Source organism: Hordeum vulgare, chromosome 2H (genome assembly GCF_904849725.1).
Source record: "Hordeum vulgare subsp. vulgare chromosome 2H, MorexV3_pseudomolecules_assembly, whole genome shotgun sequence".
In the NCBI taxonomy this organism is placed as follows: Eukaryota; Viridiplantae; Streptophyta; class Magnoliopsida; order Poales; family Poaceae; genus Hordeum; species Hordeum vulgare.
This window is the reverse complement of record NC_058519.1, coordinates 190,248,604-190,272,509: the sequence shown is the minus strand read 5'-3', so window position 1 is coordinate 190,272,509 and position 23,906 is coordinate 190,248,604. Positions and strand designations below refer to the sequence as shown.

Here is a 23,906-nt window from a genome sequence, read left to right as displayed (position 1 = left end):
CCATCTGATTTATGTTATCCCTTGCGAGCCTATTCTATCATGGCCAAGCAAGTAGCAGGGTGGTTTCTCTCTTTGTAAGCTAGCCTGAGCACTTGAGTTCGAGTCCCATCTTCCACCACTTTTTGTTTTTTGTTTAAAATCAATTTTTTTACCATGCGGCTATTAAACTACGAGACAGGTTCGATCCCTGGTTGCCTCAGTTTTTTTCATCCCTCACTTTTACTACTCCGTATTTGTTATGTAATTAAAATGCATATATGTATTGTATTGTCCCACCTCGCTCCCTTTCACAGAATACCATCAACTTATGTACCTTTATCACTTTATATCAATATAAGCAGCCCATAAATTCTGTATGGAGTTAATCCGTCTCTTCATAGAAAGAAAACTTGTGGGATGATTATGGGGGAGATTACCGAAAAAAAATTGACACGCAAAAGAAGATGCCATGCTTAATGTTTCCAAAGGTAGACACCCTAGAGGTGGTATGGAGGAAAAGTGTTAAAAAAATATTCACAACTAAAAAGTTGTTTGCAAATAACAAAAATGTTCTTGAATTTAAAAAATATCAAAAGATTGTAAAATTGTTCATGTATTTGAAAAATATTCACGATTTTAAATATGTTCAAGAGTTTAAAAAATATTCTTGATTTCACGGAATTGAGAATGATAGTGTATCTTGGTGTTGCAGCAAAATGTGATCATGATCATTGAATATTATGATTTTTTTTCTCCCGTTGCAACGCTCGGGCCCTTTTTCTAGTATATATATACACACACTACCTCCACCTTCCCTGCTCTCCGATCTCATCTGACCTATGACCTCTGATTAACGGGTTCAACCGTACAAGAAATGTTTTTTTCCTCCGCACCCGATAACAAAATTAGTTGCATGGCCCGTCCGAATTTTATGCATGACTAGAGGTATATAACTACCCATCAAATAACCTTGCTAGCTTTAAGATCCGGCCAGCCGGCCCCATCCATGCACCAGATCTACTTCTATGCATCAGCGGCAACAACAATTAACAGAGTACTTTTCGGACATGCCGGCGACCACGAGGACGAACAACTGCATCCAAATGGCTGCTGCAACATGGTGGACGGGGACAGCGGCAACGACTACGAAAGCTATACATCAGCTCCGACATTGCTAGCAGCCTGGCGACGACGTAGTGCATGTCGAGGGCGTCGAGGAGAGTGCGGAGCACAGTCACTGTTGAGATGTACCACTGAGCTCTTGGTTCATGAGCGCATGCAAATGGAGACATGGAGAGTAGATATGTAATTAATGTTGCACTTAATCGAATCATGGTCTCGTGAGCAGAGTCACATGCACCAATCATCAATGGATATACTCTTGGGTGTGAAAGACTGTGTATATGGTTAGCGTGTGTTTACTTAATATTGATGTTGTTATATATCCTTTCATTTTATACTAAGTTTAGAGGTTGCCTCGTTCATCAAGATGGGCACTATGAATCTGATATAGGGTAGTGCACCAATTCAAGTATAAAAAATTGTAAATATCCAACATGTTGAATGTCGGACATACTTTACTATAGACATACTACAGATTTTTTACTTTGTTAATACACTAGACATTTTTTTCATCTACAGCTTACTACTCTTGTGCATATACTCCATACTACTCTTGGTGTATATACTCCATACTACTCTTGGTGTATGTACTACTCTTGGTGTACATACTCCATACTATTCTTAACCAAATACTTCATATATGTACTTCAGTGACATACAATATACTACACTCCACTTTGGAGAAATATATAATCCCTTTCCAACTTCATTTTTGGGGATATACTCCTTTTTGCATAAATATACTTTTGAGATTAGATGAATATACTCCTCTCCTAGTGTTTTCTTTCAAATAAATTGATACTCTATTTTTTTTGTAGAATGATACTCCATGCTAATTAAATGTGTGTGTTTCCGTGCCATATATGGCAGGAACCATGCCAATTACATATGAGTATGTGTTGTTGTTTTATTTAGAGCATGGTTAATAGTATAACCAACTGCTGGTTATAAGCAGTCTTATAGTTCATCTTATAGCTAGCTTGTACAATAGTTAGCTATAAAAGAGTAATATTTTTATCATATATTACCCATTTTTCATTCTCATAAAACACCTAGGAGCACATGCTAGAGCGGGCTCTTCACTTAGCTATAAAAGAGTAATACTTTTATCATATATTACCCATTTTTCATTCTCATAAAACACCTAGGAGCACATGCTAGAGCGGGCTCTTCGTGAAGAGCCCGCTTCCCTTCTCTCATCCAACTCAGCAAAAACATAGTATTTTAATCCTTACAGCCTGCTGATTGTACCTTATTGCACTTGCTCTTAGGGACGTGTGAACATAGTCCTCTCCTCTATCCGATGGAACACGTGCATTGGTTTGTTATCTACTCGCTTGCATGCAGCGAGAATCGAGTGGGTTGTTGAACCTAGCCCCTTATCCGCCGGATTATTTAACAAAAAAGCGCTGGTCACAAGTGACGAAAAGTGAGATGCTAATGGTTCTTCCTTAATTCATCAACCCGGTAGGGGAGCTACGAAGGAACACGTGCACTACTAGAAAAACATAATTTGCCGACAGCTTTATGCTTTGCCGTAAGCAATTTCACGGGGTTGACGCAAAGGGACTTTGCCCTCAGCCAAAATAGATGTTGACGGCATAGGAGGGGCTGACGGCAAAGAAAATCTATGCAGTTCGCTTGATCTAAGCCGGTAGCCAGCTGACGGCAAAGGACCAAAAAGTTGTCGGCATAGGAAGGCTGACGGCATAGGGGCCTAACCCGGTCGCCGCCTCGACCAGTGCTTAACGGGGGCCGTCTTTGCCGACAGCCAGCTGAGGGCAAAGACTAACGGTTGTCTTTGCCGACAGCTGGCTGAGGGCAAAGACTAACGCCTTATCCCCCCGTGCCACGACCTCTTCTCTCTCTCACGTGCACGTACATCTCCCACCCTGCTCTCCCGACCCGCCCTGCGCCGCCCCGCGCCCGCCCCGCCCTGCACCGCCCCGCGCCCGCCCCGCCCTGCGCCGCCCCGCGCCAGCCGTCGGTGGACTCGCCGGTGAGCTCCTGCTCCCCCTTTTTTTTGTTTTTTTTTGTTTTTTTTCTATGTTAGGGCCTCTTAGATCCTATGAAACGTTTGAAATGGAAGCCTTAGTTAGTATTAGCTTTAGTTAGATTTTTAGTTAGATTTAGTTAGCAATACATGTTAATACATGTAAGTATTAGTATTAGTTAGCATTAGTTAGTATTAGCTTTAGTTAGATTTTTAGTTAGATTTAGTTAGCAATACATGTTAGTACATGTAAGTATTAGTATTAGTTAGCATTAGTTAGTATTAGCTTTAGTTAGATTTTTAGTTAGGTTTAGTTAGCAATACATGTTAGTACATGTAAGTATTAGTATTAGTTAGCATTAGTTAGTATTAGCTTTAGTTAGATTTTTAGTTAGATTTAGTTAGCAATACATGTTAGTACATGTAAGTATTAGTATTAGTTAGCATTAGTTAGTATTAGCTTTAGTTAGTATTAGTTAGCATTAGTTAGTATTAGTGAGCATTAGTTAGTATTAGTTAGTAAGTGCAATAGAAAGAAAATAATAAGAAGAAAAGAAATAGAAGAAGAGAAGAGTAACAAAACTTGAATAATAAATTATTAATAATAGATGTTAGTATTAGTTAGCTTAATTACCGCGAGTGCGTATTTGTGTTGATTGAATGTATTTAAATGTGCAATAGCTTCTCCGCGAGGGATTGGTTTTCAACGACCTCCCCTCCATTCGAAAGTGAGCACATTTGTTAACTCCTCCTCCACCCCCTTTATTTTGCTCTGTTCCGGCCTTCGTGCTGATGACACTATCTAGCTAGGTATTTTTAGTATTAAAATGCAAAGGTGTTGCGTAACCAATATGCGTCTCCCGTTCGAAAGGGTTCCTGTCATAAATATGCATGCATTTGCATATTTATAACGGTGATTCTTTCGAATTGTCCAACGTTATCCATGGACAGCCCAGGTATGTGTAGATTGGGTCGTTTCCCACGCTTTGCTCCGGATCCCATGCAGAGTTTCGACAGCTCCTCCTTGTTGTTCTTCGGGTACACATCCTCTCGGTTAGTTGCCGAGACGTGTATCAGGAGAACAGCGGGGAGGTGCTGCCAAATTTTGCGTTGGGTCGGGAGCAGAGCAGTGGGAAATGACCCAATCTACACATACTCGGGTGGGATTAGGACCCATCTTTACCTAGTAGCTGGTAGGTGTGCATGCCGTGCATCCCAATGTATTAACCATGATTAAAAAATGACCATAATTAATTTAACATACTTGATGAATTGATAATTTATATTGTTTTATATGTGGATACTATGTAGCTAGCTTGCTAGAATGACTGATCGTGAATGGATGTACACCGGTCACCATAGTCAGAGAGATATGACCGATGAATGGTTGAGCAAAACCTATGAATTCGTGGAAACGGCGTTTTCTAAAGGCCAGCCAAAAACATGGTGCCCCTGCACTAAGTGCAAGAATAATTCGCGACAGACAAAGGATGTAATGGGTAAACACCTGCAGATGCGTGGTTTTACTCCCGGCTATACCTTGTGGACATTTCATGATGAGTCGGCCCAACATAACAGAGAAGAGGTGTTGCGTCGGCGCACCGATGATCATGGTACAGGGATTGAAGACATGGTGAATGACTTTGATGATGCTCGGAACAAGGACGAAGAGATGGAGGAATCCGCGAAAGCCTTCTATGCCATGTTGGAGTCTTCAAAACGTCCTCTTCACGAGCACACTAAGATTTCTCAGCTAGATGCCATCGCACAAGTAATGGCTCTGAAAGCCCAGTTCAACATTGGAAGAGATCTGTTTGACTCAGTGATGACCCTATTTGGGCGCTTTCTACCAGAAGGTCATATTATGCCGTCAAACCTATATGAGTCAGACAAAATCGTTAGTGCACTCAAGATGCCGTATGAGAAGATACATGCTTGTGAGAAGGGATGTGCCTTATTTAGGAAAGAGTATGCGGACGAAACATATTTTCCATTTTGCAAGTCCTCCAGATATGTTGAGGTAGAAAACGGTGAAGGTGAGAAGGAGAGAAAAATCCCCGTGAGTGTCCTACGGTATCTACCGATCCTACCAAGACTTCAACGACTTTACATGCTCGAAGAAACAGCAAAACAGATGACATGGCACAAACATGGAATTAGGAAAGAATTAGATGAACACGGAGTTCCGATGTTGGTACACCCTTCAGATGGTGACGCATGGAAGGCATTCGATAGTATACATAAGGAAAAAGTTAAAGAACCAAGGAATTGTCGAATCGCCATCAGCCTGGATGGGTTCAATCCTTTTGGTATGACGGCTACCCAATATAGTTGCTGGCCTGTATTTGTCATTCCCCTCAATCTTCCACCATCATCCATTATGCAAAGAAAGCACATATTTCTGACGTTGATAGTTCCAGGGCCAAAATACCCGGGGAAGAATATGAGTGTGTACATGCAACCGCTGATGGATGACTTGAAAGAAGCTTGGGTGAATGGGGTCAACACATACGACGCAGCTAAGAAAGAGAACTTTCAAATGTATGTTTGGTACCAATACTCGTTGCATGATCTGCCAGCATTTGCGCTTTTCGTTGCCTGGTGTGTGCATGGAAGGTTCCCATGCCCACAATGTAAGGCAGATCTTAAGTTTCATTGGTTGCCGGCGGGTGGGAAGTATTCCTGCTTTGACTTGCATAGACAGTTCTTGCCTATGGACCATCCATTGAGAAAAGACAAGAAGAATTTCATGGAAGGTAAAGTTGTCAAACACTCTGCACCACCTGCGTTGACCCGGGCACAAATTAATGAACAGTTAAAATCTATGGAGCCTGATCCAAACCGTCCAGGGTATTTCTTGGGTTATAATGAGGAACACGCGTGGACCCACAAGCCATGCATCTGGGATCTCCCCTACTTCGAAGACCTCTTACTTCCACACAACATTGACATGATGCACACTGAAAAGAATATCGCCGAGGCCCTTCTTGGCACATTTTTCGGCACTGATAAGGGCAAAGATAATACAAAGGCTAGAGTTGACCAGGAGACTCTGTGTGATAGGCCATCACTAAACATGCGAGAACCGAAAGGAAGAAAAAATTGGTCCAAACCACCTGCCTGGTACAATCTTGAGAAGGGAGCAATAAGGGAAATCCTCTTGTGGGTGCAAAAAAAGTTGTTGTTCCCTGATGGGTATGCTGCGAATCTAGCGAGGGGAGCGAGCATTGAAAAAATGAAAAAATTTGGGCTCAACAGTCATGATTGGCACATATGGCTTGAGCGGATAATGCCGGTGATGTTGCATGGATATATCCCCGAGGCTGAATGGCTAGTATTGGCCGAGTTGAGCTATTTCTTCCGTGTTCTTTGTGCTAAAGAGTTGTTGCGTGCCTTGATAGATGACATGGAAGAGTTGGCGCCTGAGTTGCTCTGCAAGTTAGAGAAGATTTTTCCACCGGGCTTCTTTAATCCGATGCAACACATGATTTTGCATCTCCCAACCGAGGCAAGATTGGGTGGCCCTGTGCAAAATCGATGGTGCTACACAACTGAAAGAATGCAGAAGACACTTCGAGGAAAATGTAAAAATAAACGTAGAATTGAAGCATCCATGGCCGAGGCGTTCATTACTGAGGAGGCGGCAAACTTCGTAACAGCACACTATGATGCCACTATGCACAGCTTGCATAATCCAAAGCCTCGGTACAATCTAGGCGACCCCAAACGACGTGAATCCAATCTCATCCTTTTCAAAGGGAAGCTCGCACCTTCTGGTGTGGGAAAACCAAAGTTGTTGTGCGTCGAGGAGTGGCGCACACTAACGATGTATATATTGAACAATTTAACAAAAGTTCGGCCATACATCGAGTAAGTGCTCTGTACATTGTTTCGCAACTTTTAACAAGTTTTGTGTCTAACAACTATTATTAATTGATACAGTCGATACGTCGAACAATTCTCGAATGGTGTTGCAATCGAAAAAGAATCCATTCTCGAGTATGAACTTCTTGAAAAGACATGAGGCCGCTATCCCGGTTTCATCTCTTGGTTCAAAAAAACGGTACCTCCCTTATATATAATAAGTGATTTCCTTTGTTGCTATTACTCATGAGTAACACACCAAACTCTATCTTTTCTTAACTTCTAGGCTAATTCAGATGGGCAAGTCGACGATGAATTGAGACAAATAGCTAGTGGTTTTGACTTTAAGGTCCGTACATTTCAGAAGTACGACATCAACGGGTATCGCTTTCGTACTGCTAGCAAAGAGCTTTCAATGCCCGGTCGAAAAACAAACAATTCCGGTGTCTCTGCTATAGGCGAGGGAGGTGCCGAGTATTATGGAAGACTTGAAGAAGTCTACGAACTTCATTATTATGGTGAAAATCCTCCGAACGTTATTGTGTTCAAATGTTATTGGTTCGATCCTACTAAGACAAGACGGACTCATGAACATCTTGGGATTGTCGAAATTCGACAAGACAGGCAGTTAAGCGGTGCCGATGTCTATATTGTGGCTCAACAGGCCACCCAAGTTTTCTATCTGCCATACTGTCGTCAAAGTGTTAAGAACCTAGAAGGTTGGTATGTCGTGTTCGATGTGCCGCCACATCTTAGACCACCTCCCCCAAATGAAGACGATTATGAACCTCAAATTGACCCAATAACATATGATGGAGAATTTTTCCAAGAATCACGTGGTGTCAGACGTCGTACCCGAAACTGCTCTACGTCCACCCTGAACACGGAGGAACAAGACTCACGTGATGATGAGGAAGAAGTGGAAGTAGAAGAAGTTACCAATGCCGATGAGCTATCAATGCTTGATCGGTTACAAAAAGGCCTTCCACATGATGTCCCTGAACCCGATGACGATATCAGTCATGACAACACGTGTGATACTGATGATGATTTTGCTTCAATTGACCATGGAGAAGAGACAGATGATCCAGACTATTAGTACTTTGTATGCATCCAAACATTGTTGTTTAATTATTCAATTATTAGTTGAATTATTCATGTATTTATTATTGTTCATTTAATTATTGTCCTTGAATTTGTACTAATTATTTAACTATTTATTGTTACAGGTGGTGAGACATGGCAGGCGGGGATAAGTTGAGGATAGCACCTGGGCAGCTACGGAGAACTTTGTTGCAGAGCTTTGCCGAGGAGCCCCGTGGGAGAGGCGTAGGAAAGAAGAGAGGCAGAGGACGTGGTCGTGGGAGAGGGAGGCTGCATGATAGGAGCCAGTCGCCACCACCGTCGGCTACTTCTGTCTCAGCCACTTCACCCTTGCAGATGAGGGTGTCACCGGTGCGGGATCCTACCGTCCAGGAGCAGACACCGATGCAGGGGGCTGAGGCGGAGGCTGAGGCGGAGGGGGCTGAGGCGGAGGGTGCTGAGGCGGAGGCTGAGGCGGAGGGTGCTGAGGCGGAGGCAGAGGCAGAGGGGGCTGAGGCAGAGGCTGAGGGGGCTGCCAGCAAGTCGGTCTACCAACGTGGTATGACACGAGTTCGAGACCGATTGGACTTGCAGCACAGGCCGTTAATTAAGCCAGATGGCGAGAAGTAAGTTGATATATATTGTGTACCTTATATCATTATATTTCACCAAGTAGCTAATGTCTTTGCCTTATCATTATGTAGGGGGTGGGATTACCCGCAGAATACCCGGAATCCAAACTGCCTCCTTGGTGCTTTACTTAGGGAGCACTTCCCCGGGATAGTGCAGTTGCCCGGTGAGGGTATGGTTCCCGAGCCAGGACTCAAGTGGGAGCACTACCAAGCCGCTCTGCTCCGGAAAATACACATGTCAATGGTGTTGTTTGCGTGAGCGTGGCCGACAAGGTGTTGGCTGATTTTTGGGTAACTATTATTTTACCCAATAAAAAGTATACAATGTTATATATTGTTATTTCCTTCCAAATCATTTCACTATTCATCTGTGCATCTATTTGGCATAATTGCAGAGTTACTTTAGGGTCGAGGAGGGGATGGAGGAGGCGGCCAAGAAGAACCTCGTGAAAGAGTGCAAGAGTTTATTGAATAACACGAGGCACGAGCTGCGTGTTCAGGCTGTTCGAGATTGGTACGCCAAGCAAGGGGAGCCGAAGACAAAGACTGAATGTCGAAAGATTTTCCTTGATAAGACCGAGTACATGGAGGTATGTACATTCCAAAGATCAATTCTTAGGGCTAGTTAGGTCTAGTTAGTTATAATAGTTAGTTTCATTCTTCATTAACTTACATTCATAGGTGCCCCCGAGATGGTTGGCCGATAAGATGGATTGTTGGGAGATGATAGCGGATAGGTGGTGCACAGAGGCTTGGTTGAGCACCCACACTATGGCCAAGGACCATCGTGCCCAATTGGTTGGTGTGCCACACCACCAAGGCAATGCCAACATCAAGCAATACGCCAAAAAATGGGTATGTGTGCCTTGTTTTGTTTCATCAATAATTCGTTCGTTCATGATTTTTGTTGTACTAATTCTTTGTCTTCTCGTGTAGGCCAAACACAATAACCAGCCCGAGCCTGAGGGATACGCCGCGTTTAGCATGGCCCATAAGGGCTCGTACAAGACGGCGAAGGCATATTCTGAGGGGGACGGGCCGTCGGCGTACACAAGCCTGTCCGCCTACAACAAGATGACGTCTTATTCTGAGGTGGTCAAACAGCTGCGCGGGGCTGACTTTGACCCGAGCCAGAATCCTATCGATCCAGAGGCGTTAATGATCTCTGGTGGCGGTAAGAGTCATGGCACGCTGGCCATGTGTGATGGCTTCGTCCCTATCACTGAGACTCTATCTCAGATCAAGTCGAGGCAAACGAGCTCCGCTCCTGCAATTCGGCAACGCGCGAGGCCAGTTGATCTTGCCATCGAGGTTAGTTTTCTTCATTATTTCTTTCGTTCTTTTGTCCCTGGATGGATGATGAAAATTCCTTTTGAGGAGTGGTTGCAGGCCGCACTTATGAAGGAGAGGGAGGCCACCAGGCTCTTGTTGGAGGAGAGGGACCGGAATACGCAGAGGTTGCTTGACGAGGAGAGGGCACGCAATAATGCCCATGCGAAGGCCATGCACGACTTCGTTGCGGTAAGTCAGTTGTGTGAGAAGCAAGGCTATGTGTGAGACGCAACAAGGCTATTTCTTTGACTCCTCGAAAACTAATTTGCAGGCTATGTGTGAGAAGCAAGGTTTGCCGCCCCCTCCGCCGATGCCTTCTCCGGTGGGAACGGTGAGTTCCCTTTCAATGACCAACCTTGCACGGTCTTATACCATTGTCTGTCGCCGTGCTAACCACATATTTTAACTCTTGCCTTGTTGCAGCATCATTCAAGAGTTGAATCCCACGATCCCTTTACTTCTCCTGGTGAGAGCCCTAGCAACCCAGCGACCAACGGAGATGCAGCTTCTCCTTCATTTCTTGGCATTCGGTAAGTTATTCCTCTCCTTCTTATTCTTCTTATTGTTTAGATCAACTTAGATTATGCCAGGCTTTAGTTAGATTAGTAAATTCTAGTTGATATTAGCCATGGTTTAGTTAGCTTAGTAAATTCTAGTTGATATTAGAGCTCAAAAATGACATAATTAGTTTAGAAAGTTTTAAAAGAAACCAGAAGAGAAGAACAAACAAGAGATGAAGAAATAAGAGAAGAAGAAAGAGGAGAAAAAGATAACTTCTCTTCTTTCTTTTTCTCTATCTTCTTCTTCTTCTTCTTCCACTTCTTCCACTTCTTCTTCCACTTCTTCCACTTCTTGTTGTTGTTCTTCTTCTTCCACTTCTTCTTATAATTGCTTAGCTTAATTTAGATAACTTCTTTCTTATTGTATTCTTCTTCTAAATTCTTTCTCATTATGCAGATTTTGATAAAGCAGCATGGCATATGGATGGATGCTCGAGACTTCGTAATGCACTTGTGTAGTCCTAGATGAACTTTGTAATGCAATTGTATTTGTGGATGCACTTGTGATGCTTTGTAATACTTTGTGATCTTGTTTGCACTTTAATGACATATATTCGTGTTGTTTGCACTTTGTGATGCACTTGTGGTGCTGTTTAGGGGCAAATTCAATATATATATGTTGTTGTTTGTATCTATGTTTTGCAAATGCAGGGAATTAGTAGAAAACAAATATTAAAAAAAAGCAGAGAGGGTCTTTGCCTACAGCTTACTGACGGCAAAGGCTTTGCCGTCGGTGGACTGACGGCAAAGAAGACACGTGGCGGCAGCCTGTGCATTCTGGCAACTCTGGGAATACCAATTTTTCGGCTTTGCGGTCAGCTGGGACAAAGCTGTCGGCAAAGAGGCGGCCAAGGGGACCCAGGGGTAGGCTTTGCCGTCAGCTGGGCTCTAGCTGTCGGCAAAGAGGCGGCCAAGGGGACCCAGGTGTTTGGGCTTTGCCGTCAGCTCTGCTACGGCTGTGGGCAAAGAGGGGAGGCTTTGCCGTCAGCTTTGCTACGGCTGTGGGCAAAGCCTGCCATTAACCTTCTAACGGAGCTCGGCATGTGCCGTTGCCGCCACTGCTCTTTGCCGTCAGCCCGTGCCAGAAAGCTGATGGCAAAGTCTTTGCCGTCGGTCGAGTTCCGGCTGTCGGCAAAGAAGGTGATTGCCGATAAAATCTTGGCCGGTACCTTTCCCGGCAGCACACTAACGGCAAAGCCTTTGCCGTCAGTTAAACTGTTCTTTGCCGTCAGCTCTGGCTGTCGGCAAACCAGCAGATTCCAGTAGTGGTGGAGGCTAGAGGATTAGGTGGTAACTACGAGTGCTTGTAGATTAAATTTGTCCTATATATGGGAAATGCATTATATATATATATATATATATATATATATATATATATATATATATATATATATATATATTCGTCACCCAGGATGAAGAATAGGTAATTCTTCACCCCGGTGTATAACCTCTCAAAATATATTTCTTGTTGGATGTCATAATTTTACCTCACACGCTCCTCACAATCTTACCTCACCAACATGGACTAATCTTACCTCACATGCATTGAACTCTCCCCAGAGTGTTATAATTTTACCTGACCTCACACATGCATGTTGTAATATTATCTCATGTGCATGACATATTTGTTTCTTACAGTGGGTGTTAAGAAGCACTTAAGTACACACCATAATATTACCTTACATGCATTTTGGTTATTACAGTGACTATAGGATGCGTGAGGAGGTGGGGTATATATATATATATATATATATAGTAACTCTATTCATCACCCAGGGTGCAGAATAGTTTATTCTTCATCCGAGATAATCTTACGATCAATTTACAAATAAATTACATTTGAAATAAAAATATTTATATGGTCAAATATTTGAAAGTCTATTTGTCATCCTAGGTGAAAAATAAGTAATTCTTCACCCCGGTGTACAACTCTCAAGACATGATTCTTGTTGGATGTTGTAATTTTACCTCACATGCAACTCCTCACCAACATGGTCTAATCTTACCTCGCAATGGTTGAATTCTCACCGATGTGTTATAATTTTACATCATTTCACACATGCATGCCATAATATTACCTCACATGCATGACAAATTTGTTTCTCGCGGTGGATGTTAATAAGCCCTTAACTACACCATAATATTACCTCACATGCATTTTTATTCTTATGGTGACTATAGGGTGCGTGAGGACGTGGGGTGAAGAATAACAATTCTTCACCCTAGGTGACGAATAGTCAATCCCTATATATATATATATGTGTGTGTGTGTATGTATATATATATATATATGTATATATATAGTGCATTGTATCCCTATCAAACGAAACACTGCAATGTCACGAGAAAAACTGCATGCGCTTTTTCGAGATCGTTTTAGTTTTTAAACCGTTTGTCAGAATGATGCGTATAATATACCGTTGGATTGCTACGAAAATTTTCCAACTCCGTCGTGTTCAACATTTCTCGTGATTCCTCGTGGTTTGAGAGCAGTTTCAAAAATGATGGCGGTATGACGGGCTGCAGTGAGCGTTAAACCGCTCGTCAAGATGAAGCAAATGATATAGCGTTGAAAAGATATCATCGAGACGCATCTTTTTCATGTAGAATGCTCTCTCTAATTCGTTACGATGTGAGAGTAATTTTAATTTTACTAAAAAGGGAATTATGTTTTTCAAAAATTTCGGTTTTTTCGGCACGTTTTTTGCTGCAGTTTTTTAACCGTTCGTCAGAACGAGGCGTGTGATACGGAGTTTGAATTGCTATGGAATAGGCGAAACTTTAATATATTGATCATTTGTTTAGATTCCTCACGGTTTTAAATGAATTTTGAAAACGGTGTGGCTGCCTACGAGTGGCAGCATGCGTATTTAAAAAAATCCAAACCGCTCGTCGAAACGATGCAAATGATACGGCGTTAGAAAGATATAAACGATGCACAAATTTTTCATGAAGAACATTCTCTCTAATTCCTTACGGTTTAAGTACAGTTTTGGAATTACCGAAATGCGGACACTTTGTTTTTTCGCGACACCTAAATCGATGCGTGAACCGCATTGGACTAAAGAGCGCACTGCTTCAGAATGAAAAAATAGCACTGCATTCGACGGGAAAGTGCACTGCATGATTTTCTTTTTTGTTTGTTTTCACTCTATTTTTCATGACACCAAATCGCTGAAATAAACTACATCACATGGAGAACCGCATTGTATGAGACGAAAAATTGCACTCCATCGGATGAAAAAAGAACTTCATGTTTTAAGGCATTTTTTGTTTGAAACGAAGTGTACCAAAGAGTCCTTCGTAGTGGACTTTTTTTAAGACCAAAGTGCACTGCATCTGTTTGAAAATTTCTTTACTAGTGAACTACATTCAAAACAAAAGCAAACTTCTTGCTATATTTGTTTTAAAGAATGAACCACTTAACTCACTACAAAATGAACTTCAACAAATACAAATAGGGTCAACCCAGCTGAATTTCACGCGATATACAATGGAGCACTGCAGCCCAAGAACACACCTTTTGAGAGAAGAAATAGTTTACTGAACAACTACTTTACTCAAGAACCAGCGAACCAAACTACAACGGAACAACCAGAGAACCGCGAGGACCGCAGAGAATTTCAGATTCAAGATCCGTTACGATGATGCAGCTGTCGTCCCTCCAACAGAGCCTTAGAATGAGCCCCTCCGTTTCCCCTCGTCATCCGCACACCATGTTCAATTGGATGAACTGCAAGAGGCACACCATGTTCAATTGGATGAACTGCAAGAGGGCAGGAGGCGTACTGCTCGAGGTGTCTGGATGCACTTCTCAAATGGTGACGCTCACGGAAGCAGGAGCGTTGGGGATCCCTCTGTGGGATGGCTGGGGCCGGCTTCGGGTCTAGTTCTACGAGTTGGGGAAGGAACATCGTCAGATGGTGGATCTCACCAGGGATGGAGAAGAGGTGATGATGGATCTCACCGGATCCGGGCAAAGGCGACGTGATGGTCGAGGTCTTTCGGAGAGAAGGCGGCCAGGTTCCGACGACGGGGCTTCACGCGGGGCCTGGTTCGTGCAGCTTGGATGGAGGCCAGGTTCGAACGTCATCAACACTCATTTTGCTTTGTATGTAGTCTTCTAGTAAAATCTTTAAAAGGACTTATATTTAGAAACGGATGGAGTATCAGAGAGTTTTCTCTCCACCACCAGCAATGCCACTGTCACAAAGAACACCAAAGTCCATCGTGATGCGAGATTATGTTAAGTACATCAGCTCAATTATTGTCCGTAATAGAATAATTTTTCATTTCAAAATGTATAAATTATCACTCTGAATCCTAGCAATAATCTGCACATGCTACTGTTTTCACAATGAATAACTTACTAACTGATTAGCTGCCCATCGTTCATAATAATGTGTATATCTCTCGAGGGAGTTCTTCGCCATTTCTCTTCTCTTTTCAGATTCATCATACTGTAAGTGTCTGGACTGACAGTACACAGAAATATCTGTCAATAATCTAAAATCTAGAACCAAATCAAACATCAGAGGGAAGCCACCGTTCACGGTGCCGAAGTCTTGGCTCAATTAACCAACAATGTTTGAAGCAAAGACGTAATCATGGGCATGCTGAAACTTATAATGGAGGAAGTAATAAAGTTCCCGCCTAACCCGACTACCTTATGGGTCAGTGCAAGAGAACTAACTGAAAGAAGAGACTGATCTGATGACAGAACGCTATGCTGATGAAATACAACTGTAACTTTGTATGCAGGACAAAACGTAAACATGCCATGATTCAAGGGCACAAAAATGAAAATGAAATTGAGAGTTGATAATGCTTGTATGGAGTAGTTGAATATAATTATTTCTAGAACAATACCCTGAGAAGAGAACAAGTATGTGCAAGTACAGCTAGAACAAAAATTGACCTAGGATATCCAACCTTTGTATTTGTATGCCATGTAAAACCCTGAATTGGATTGTCAATTACTCTTGCTTGATTCATAGACAAGTCCCAAAAGTTCAACGAGTTGTCGGTGGAACCAGATACAATGGTCGATGCATCTACATCCTCAACATAGCTTACAGTCTTTGTGTGGCCAATAACGAGCTCGTACGCCCAGAGATCTAAGCGCCTAGGGCCGCCGTAAATAGCAGACCGAGACAGGGGGGAAGTGCGTTGTGCCGGGTGCTGCTTGACCTGGATGACGAGGTCGTTGGTGACAGCATAGGCCTCGGCCAGGACGTTGGTGGCCACGAGAACCTCCCGCTGATCTTGTCGGCAGCAGCATAGAGGCGGCCAAAGGCGACAAAGCCATCGTAGGCCACAATCGCTGGATCCGATGCCGTCGGAACGTCCTAGAGGTCACGCCACACCGAGGCTTCGGACGCGGGAAGACATTCACTTACAACAAAGACCAAGTTCAATAACTCCAAAAGTCACAAGAAAGAACAAAAGGATGTCAGCTAAGGAATCATATAACACCCAATTTAATATTACCAATTCCTTCTTCTTTCTTGTGATGAAATTCACCCAATTCAAGAGATGGCGAACTAAACTCACCAATCCCATGACTAAGTTACCAATCCATTTATACTTTTTTGTGAGAGGCGTGTTGTAAATAGTTGGCATCCAACTTTTTGGATGTAATATAGACATCTAACCTTCTGTGGTCGGACAGTGATATACAAGCTGAAAGTGAAATAATTGTCCACTTGGATCGTCTAGTAGTTTTGATCAGATTTTACCTACAAGGGGAGTCGTTAGTAAGATAGGAGTTGCCAACAATCATTAATACATAATCACTGACGGGATATGTACCTGTAAATTTGACTTTAGATATATCCCTAAGGCACACATATATCTTCAACCGAAGCAAATAAAGCACATACATATACAGATGTATCTTAGTAAGAACCATTCATCTCCAACTAAATCATCAAGTGTATCCTAAGACAAATCATCAACTCTAGTCAGAGCAAAAGATCCCCATGTAGCCTATCTAATAAATTGATATAAGATCAAAATATTGCTTCCAAAAGAAACACATTTTGCAATTTTGTAGAACGGAGAGGCAATACAGAATAAAAGAAAAAACTTAACTACTATCTCCAGATTTGTGTTTATCAACGTTGCTGTATCAAAGAAGAGAAGAGAAGAAGAGTGGGCATACCTCCAGACGGGTTGGAGAGGGTGAAAGACAAGGGAAGTGGAGTTGCTAGGTGGTAGCCTTTGCCGCTGCTCACCCGTTGTCATGGATCTGGAGCTCGGCGAAAAGGAGACCTCCCTGGACATGAGAAATGTGCTGGTGGAAGGCTCCCATCTGACTTGCTTGACCCCGGCCGCCGAGGCACGAAGTCTTAGACCCAACGCCTCTCGACGGCCCTGGAGCCACCGCCAACTCCTAGAGCCACCCCCTCACCTGCTTTGGTTCCTTCAGTCGACGGTCGTGGACGAGGATGATGAGGATGGGGTGGATTTAGTGGAGAAAGAAGGTGGCGGCGGCAGAGGACTGGGGAGGGGATGGGGAAGGAAGGAAAGGAGGTTTCCTTTTTCTCCATCTCTGTTTTACCGAGGGAGGTGTTATCTCGGAAGATTTGTCACCAAACATCAATTTTCTACCTTATACAGAACAGTCCATCCTGATGACGTGGAGAGAACGTCCTGATGCGTAGCTTCTTGTGTTTGATAATACTCGTAGTAGCTAGTGGTTAATAAATTAGTGGAAACAAGTGAGCAGGAATTTAAATATATCAAGATTGTTTCACAATATTACAAAATAAAATATTCATCTTGCGGGTTGAGGTATGCACACCACAACATAAAAAAATAAATAAGATCCCATTTTATACTATTCGGTCACATTAATTAGTATACCCGTTCTTAATTTTTTAAGTACTAGATACCTTGGATAATTAGTCATCAAAAAGTGTGATTTGACATTATTTTTTAAAATACTAGATACCTTTTTTTTGCGAAACTAAATACTAGATAACTTGAAAAATAATATATTATAAAAATACATAGGGATGTCCTGAGTATACATACAAACTTTTGGGATGATGTACTAGATTATTTGGTCGTACATGATGCCTTAAAAATCAAAGAGTATATATAATACCTTTTTTATTCCAATAGGTATATACATACCCTTGAGTATCTTGATATGCAGCTATAGTCAAAGTGTGAAAAAAATTATGTATAGGTATCAACATGCATGCGTACATTCGCGAAAGTAAAAAAAGAATTAAGATCACATCTTATATTATTTGGTCACCTTACTTTGTATAAAAAAATCGTCAAAAAGTATGATGTGGCCTTATTTAGAAAAACATACCAGATACCCTCAGAAGTAAAACTATAGGAAAATACATAATAACGTTCTAGTTATACATACAAACCTTTCCAATGATGTTTCTTATTATTTGACAATATGTGATACCTTAAAAATATTAGAAGGTATATACATACCCTTTTGCTTCATTAGGTATATATACATACCATGCGTATCTTGGAACGCGGGTATGGTCAAAATGTGAGAAATATAATGAACGTAGAATAAATAGAAGTTTAAATGTACGCATGTCATCCTTTTTCAACAAAGTGTGAGAAACATAATGGATGTATGAATTTAGGACGGTAAAACTGCACCTAAAGCGAGCTCTCTCACGCTCCCAACATTAACGACCGTCAGATTTTGCTTTTAATCATTTCTGGTCGTAAGATGATCGTTTCAGCATTTGATTACCGCGACTTGGGCCACGTGTCCTAAGGGGCTGCTACGCGATTTTTTCGAAGGCATGTGGCTGATTGGGCTTTGGATGGGCTGGTATGGAAGCCCATTTGTCTAAGGGGTCTAGGTATCCAGACGAACAGGCAAGATGCAACGGCGCGGACGGTCGGCATCGATGCAGCTGAGGCGTCGATCCATTCCAGCCGAGTCGCGGTTGGGGATGAAGCCGAGGCGAAACTTGCGAGGGGACCCGTCGCGGGAGGGAGGCGAGGCGCTCGAGCGACATCGATGGAGTGATGGGGTAAGATCTACAGCACATGGGCTGCTTCGGCGATGGCGTATGGTGGATGTGCCGGTTGTGTGCATGAGAAGATAGAGGCCATGAGCAACGGTTCCACGGTTCGAGCACAAAGTACTACCTCTGTAACCTCCCTCACGCCTCCTTCCGTGTCTCCTCGATTGGCACATCACACCATCGTAGGCATCCCCTTCTCCCTTCCGCTGGAGCACGAGCACGAGCACATCAGCAGTCGCCTCTTAATCCTATCCTCCTTCCCTCTGTCGGACGGCAGCTCCCGAAAACCAAATTTTCTGAGAGCTGAGATAGGCGGCCGTGGGAGCTGACGCTCGAAGTAAACTTGGGGAGCCAGATGCGATCAGAGTTGATGATAACCACCAAGGTTAGTTGATTGTTTTGGTTTTCCCTGGTCCGGTTGATTGTCTTGCATTGGTTAGGTTCGGTTCTTTGATTTGATGGTGATCTGTTGATTTGATTCTGCAACGCCTGATGATGATGACGTTTTTTGGCTCACATGAACTCGGTGTTCCTGATGTGGATGATGTAGCAGCAATGGCCACATCGGTCAAGGATCAATAACATGAGCAAGTGAACCGTACACTACTATTGGGGATGGCTGAGACGCTACAAGACATATATTATCATATTACAGGCTCATCTTTGCTGTTGTAAGTACCACACATCACATATGACATATCATATTGCGTCTACACAAGCAATTATAACATGTGTTCCAAACAGCATATGTGTGAAGAACACAAACAATAGATATGGGACTGTATTTTGTCCCGTCCATTTTTCCGAAAACGAGTCCCTCAAGAATCCTTCAAATATAATCTCTCTTACAGTGTCGATGCTTTTTTTACTGCTATCGTAAAATAAAATCTTTAGTTACAGTTGCTTGAGTACAACTCATGTTTCAGTTAGACTTATGGTTTATGCATCTTGGCCATGTTCCGAACTTCTAGCGATGTCAAAAATCACCATCATAACCAAATTTCTCATCTATGGAAGTTAAGTTAAGCTATACTTGTGTGAGGTTCTCCATCTAATATTCTTAGCACTGAATTTGTAGACCAGCAGTCATATACCCTAGAAGCATAAACACCTAAGTTTATTCATGGTGCATTATAGAAATTTGTATGTTGTACAATGGCAGTATCTTTGCATATGTTCTATCCGGAACCAGTTTGTCAGTATGTCTTCCTATTATTACATCTCTTATTAGTGTTCTTTCTTAAATAGTTTATCTGCTAATATTTATCCCTTCTGTGAGTAGACAAGTTAACTAGGTATGTTGTCTTCGTGGTCATCTGTATATATGCTAATGTCAGCTTTAGCATTCAAATCAACCTTCATATTTGTATCTTTCATTTGCAGTGCACAATTTGTGATTTAATCATTCACTCAAGTGGTAAGATCTCAGTCTGGTGGACTCCATACCATGGCATTTAATATTCTTACATCTGGAATTTTCATGCAACAACTGATAGTAAAGATTGTCTGGCTAAATTGGTTGTACTCACATGAACAATTAGACGCACCTTTTCCCTTTTGGCTCCTAAAATTGATGTATGGAGATGATACCCAATTTTTGCAGGTTGTAATAAAAAAGCTACTGTTTAATTAAAGTGAGAATGGAAATTTCAACATTAGCATCCTTATATAAGGCCTTTTATGCCTTTTTTTTCTAAGGCCTCAAACAAGCAAATATGCAGTCATCTATGCTGATGCTACCCGATTGACGCTTGTGGCCGCCGGCTGGAGGGCGTTCAGGCAAAGGACAATCGTGGAGTGCAAGGATAACCTAGGAGATGACGCCCACCTATTTTTGGCTGTTTGTGTGATTAGATAGCTTCATATTGGCTTGTTGTGGGTATTGCAACGTAGGTTATCACTCTCCTTTTCTTTGTTAAAATCAAGGTGCCGGTCTCTCATCTTTCGTGAATCATTCTGTTGTGGCTCTGCATCCCCATCTGAATGGGTAAATTACCTATCCAGATTCAGTCATCAGCTATGCTCCGATAGTACGTGTTGCTCACTATACAATCAAATATTACAACATTTTGCTCACTCCATGATTTGATATAACAACATTTTGCAGATACCAAAACAAAAGTAGATTAGTAGTCTATCGGTTAATTATATTGCCCTTTGCTTCTGTGTATAGAACTATATATCAGTATATCACATGGACTCCTTGAAGCAAGCAAAGATTTTTGACTTGTGAGGTCTAACTTGTCATTTATCTTATAGAATTTTAGAAATGGTACCAAGCTTAGAATTTAATGTAGGAGAGTCAATAGGAACTATACAAATGAAGTCAGAGTTTAGTTAAGAACTTGGTAAACATTTTTGGCAGCTAATGTATTTTGTCTTATTTTCTATATATTGTCATGTTTTTATGTAATTGCGCTCTTTTATGTGAAAAAAAGAAGTGTAAAATTTTCTCTTCTCTTTCACTCCATCAAACTAATCCATGATATATGGCATGTAGTTGTCTCATGGATGAGTGACCACCTGAAGGTTCTTCGGTATAGTTCTTCCACTCTTCAGTGAAATATTACGTTGAGTTTCTATCGCCTTGAAGAAAAAGACTGCAGTTAATTTCTATGACGGAGATAGTTACTACCAAAGGTGTTGGTCTAGGTTGCAGATTTGGCTATCTGTGTATGGTATTTTATAATTTGTATCTTGTCTTTGCAAATAGTTGACGAGTTGACATTTTTTTCAAGACAATTGTGATATGGATGTTTGACCTCTTTGATTACTGCCCAACATATATGTGTTAGTAGTATGTAAATTTAAATTTATTTTTCACGAGTCCAAGCATATGGGGAAGTTCCTATCATCTTACTAGAGAAATAGACGGGCGCTGCACCCAACAATGATCTAGTAATCAGTATAATGGTTATCTATGTACGCATGTCATCTTTTTCTAGAGTGCATTGTTATAGAAAAATAACATGCAGTTTTAGTTTGGAAAGGAAACATTCTAGGAATCCAGTAGTATATTGTTTTTTGCAAAGAAATCATTGACAACTAATGGTTGGAGTACATGCAAACAAAACTTGGATAGTCATTATATGGTGGATTATACACATGCATCAACAAATATGACTTTCTATAATGGGCCTAGTTACATTTATATTGATATATATATGTATAGAAAGTCTATTCATCACCCAGGATGCAGAATAAGTTATTCTTCATCAGCGGTAATTTTACGATCGTTTCATAAATAAATTACATTTGAAATGCAAATAGTTACATTTATATTGATTCAACACGTAAAGTTTGACATAAAAAAACAAAAATATAGGTCATAAGACCAGGAAAAATAGTGTTTTATATATATTTTACACTATGTTTTTGTGTTTGTTATTTTACGTGACATAAATTATTTTTTATGATGACTATATATTTCTTACGGTTTCTTTTTATGTATGAAATAAGACAACATTGACGGAACGCAAAATTATGGTGCATTGATATGAAAATAGAGGGTGAAGAATAACCATTCCTCAACCAGGGTGACTATATATATATATATATATATATATATATATATATATATATAGGTAAATTGTTTAGGGCACCTTGATCGGGTCCAATCCATTAATGCTTCCTCTTGTAAATGACGTGCATGCCAATGATTTCTTTCCTAATTTACATGCATGCTAGATAGGATAACTTTAACCAATTTAAACTTTCTTATTTAGTACGTCTCCTTTTTATTCCTGACTCATCAGATTTTTTTGGTCCGTGTATACGAGAGATATGAATATGTGAAAGTTGAGAGTATTCAACATATAAATTCATACTGAAGATATTTCTCTGTACGTATATACCTAGATGTGAAATTTATTTATACATACCCATAAATGACGCACACTAACATACTTTCAGGGTATGTACGCATACATTTCATACGAGGGTATGTAGCTTGTGGAGAAATACGATGAGTATGCACATACATGAAAATGTATTATGTACTTTCTATCTCGTATATCCATAAATATTTTGGGCATGTAGTTTTTGGATATTATACCTAATAAAAATATTTATGTGTTGGTGTTATACCTTATCAAAATATACACATACTTAGGGTATTGTATCTAAAAAATATATACACATACTCAAGATATCCATGTGTATGTGCTAGTAATTCCGTTTAAATACACGTGCATGCCCTTCTAATTAAAACTGTTTTTTCTCTCCTTATAATGAGTATTACGTACCTTCCATCTATGAAATATCAAACATGGTAAGAAAAAAGAGACAATTAATCACCACTCATTAATTAGTAATTTCTCTCTCCTATTATGTCTCTCCATCATGGAACGCTGTCATGCATGGTGTGTGGGGCTTACATGCAATTAGTGTTTATGTGATAATTAGTTCATCAATGGTTTTTAATGGAATAATCCGTTAACAAACATACCCGTTATGATTGTGCGCATCTAAATGCAATTCATCGGTCGAAAGGCAAGGAATCTGGACACCTAGGTGTCCCAAACGGTCGTCATATATATATAGGAATTGACTATTCGTCAACTAGGGTGAAGAATTGTTATTCTTCACCCCACCTCCTCACGCATCCTATAGTCACCATAAGAATATTATGGTGTAGTTAAGGTCTTCTTAACATCCACCATGAGAAACAAATTTGTCATGCATGTAAGGTAATATTATGGCATGCATGTGTGAGGTGAGGTAAAATTATAACACATCGATGAGAATTCAGCCATTGCGAGGTAAGATTAGACCATGTTGGTGAGGTAAGATTATGAGTTGCATCTGAGATAAAATTACAACATCCAACAAAAATCATGTCTTGAGAGAGTTGTACACGGGGTGAAGAATTACTTATTCTTCACGTAGGATGACAAATAGACTTTATATATATAGAGAGAATGGCGTTTTGGCTTCCGGGAGCCATGGAGGCCGAAATATTTGAAAAATTCAAAATTCAAAAAATTTAGTTCTAAAAAATCTGAAAACAAATATACAACTAAACAAGGATGTGATTCGTGTGAGTGTAAAATTTCAGATCGAAATACTTTGAAACGCGATCTGTACAAAAAGACAAATTCATGATCTAAAATGATGAATAGTAACATGTGTTAAAAAGTTTCAGATTTGTCTTTTTTGCGCAGCCCTCATTTCAACGTATTTTGTTCTAAAAATTAACACACTTGTGTATTATACCTTCATATATCTATGTATTTTTTTCAGAATTTTTTGAACTATTAAAATACAAATTTTCACTGAATTTGAAGTTTGAATTTAAAGGCCTCCAGTGAGCTCGGGAGCCAAA

The 23,906-nt window shown here is 41.0% G+C and overlaps 2 long non-coding RNA genes across 2 annotated transcripts; one reads left to right on the top strand and one right to left on the bottom strand.

Moving 5' to 3' along the window:
- Positions 1 to 13,945: 13,945 nt before the first annotated feature.
- Positions 13,946 to 17,148, bottom strand: LOC123425787. Its single transcript, XR_006621884.1, has 2 exons — positions 14,533 to 17,148; positions 13,946 to 14,457 (listed from the first exon to the last, which is right to left on the bottom strand). It is a non-coding gene; the product is annotated as an uncharacterized LOC123425787 (long non-coding RNA).
- A 1,296-nt stretch (positions 17,149 to 18,444) lies between these two features.
- LOC123429894 lies at positions 18,445 to 21,368 on the top strand. The gene is made up of 2 exons (XR_006622776.1): positions 18,445 to 18,968; positions 19,134 to 21,368. It is a non-coding gene; the product is annotated as an uncharacterized LOC123429894 (long non-coding RNA).
- Positions 21,369 to 23,906: the final 2,538 nt, after the last annotated feature.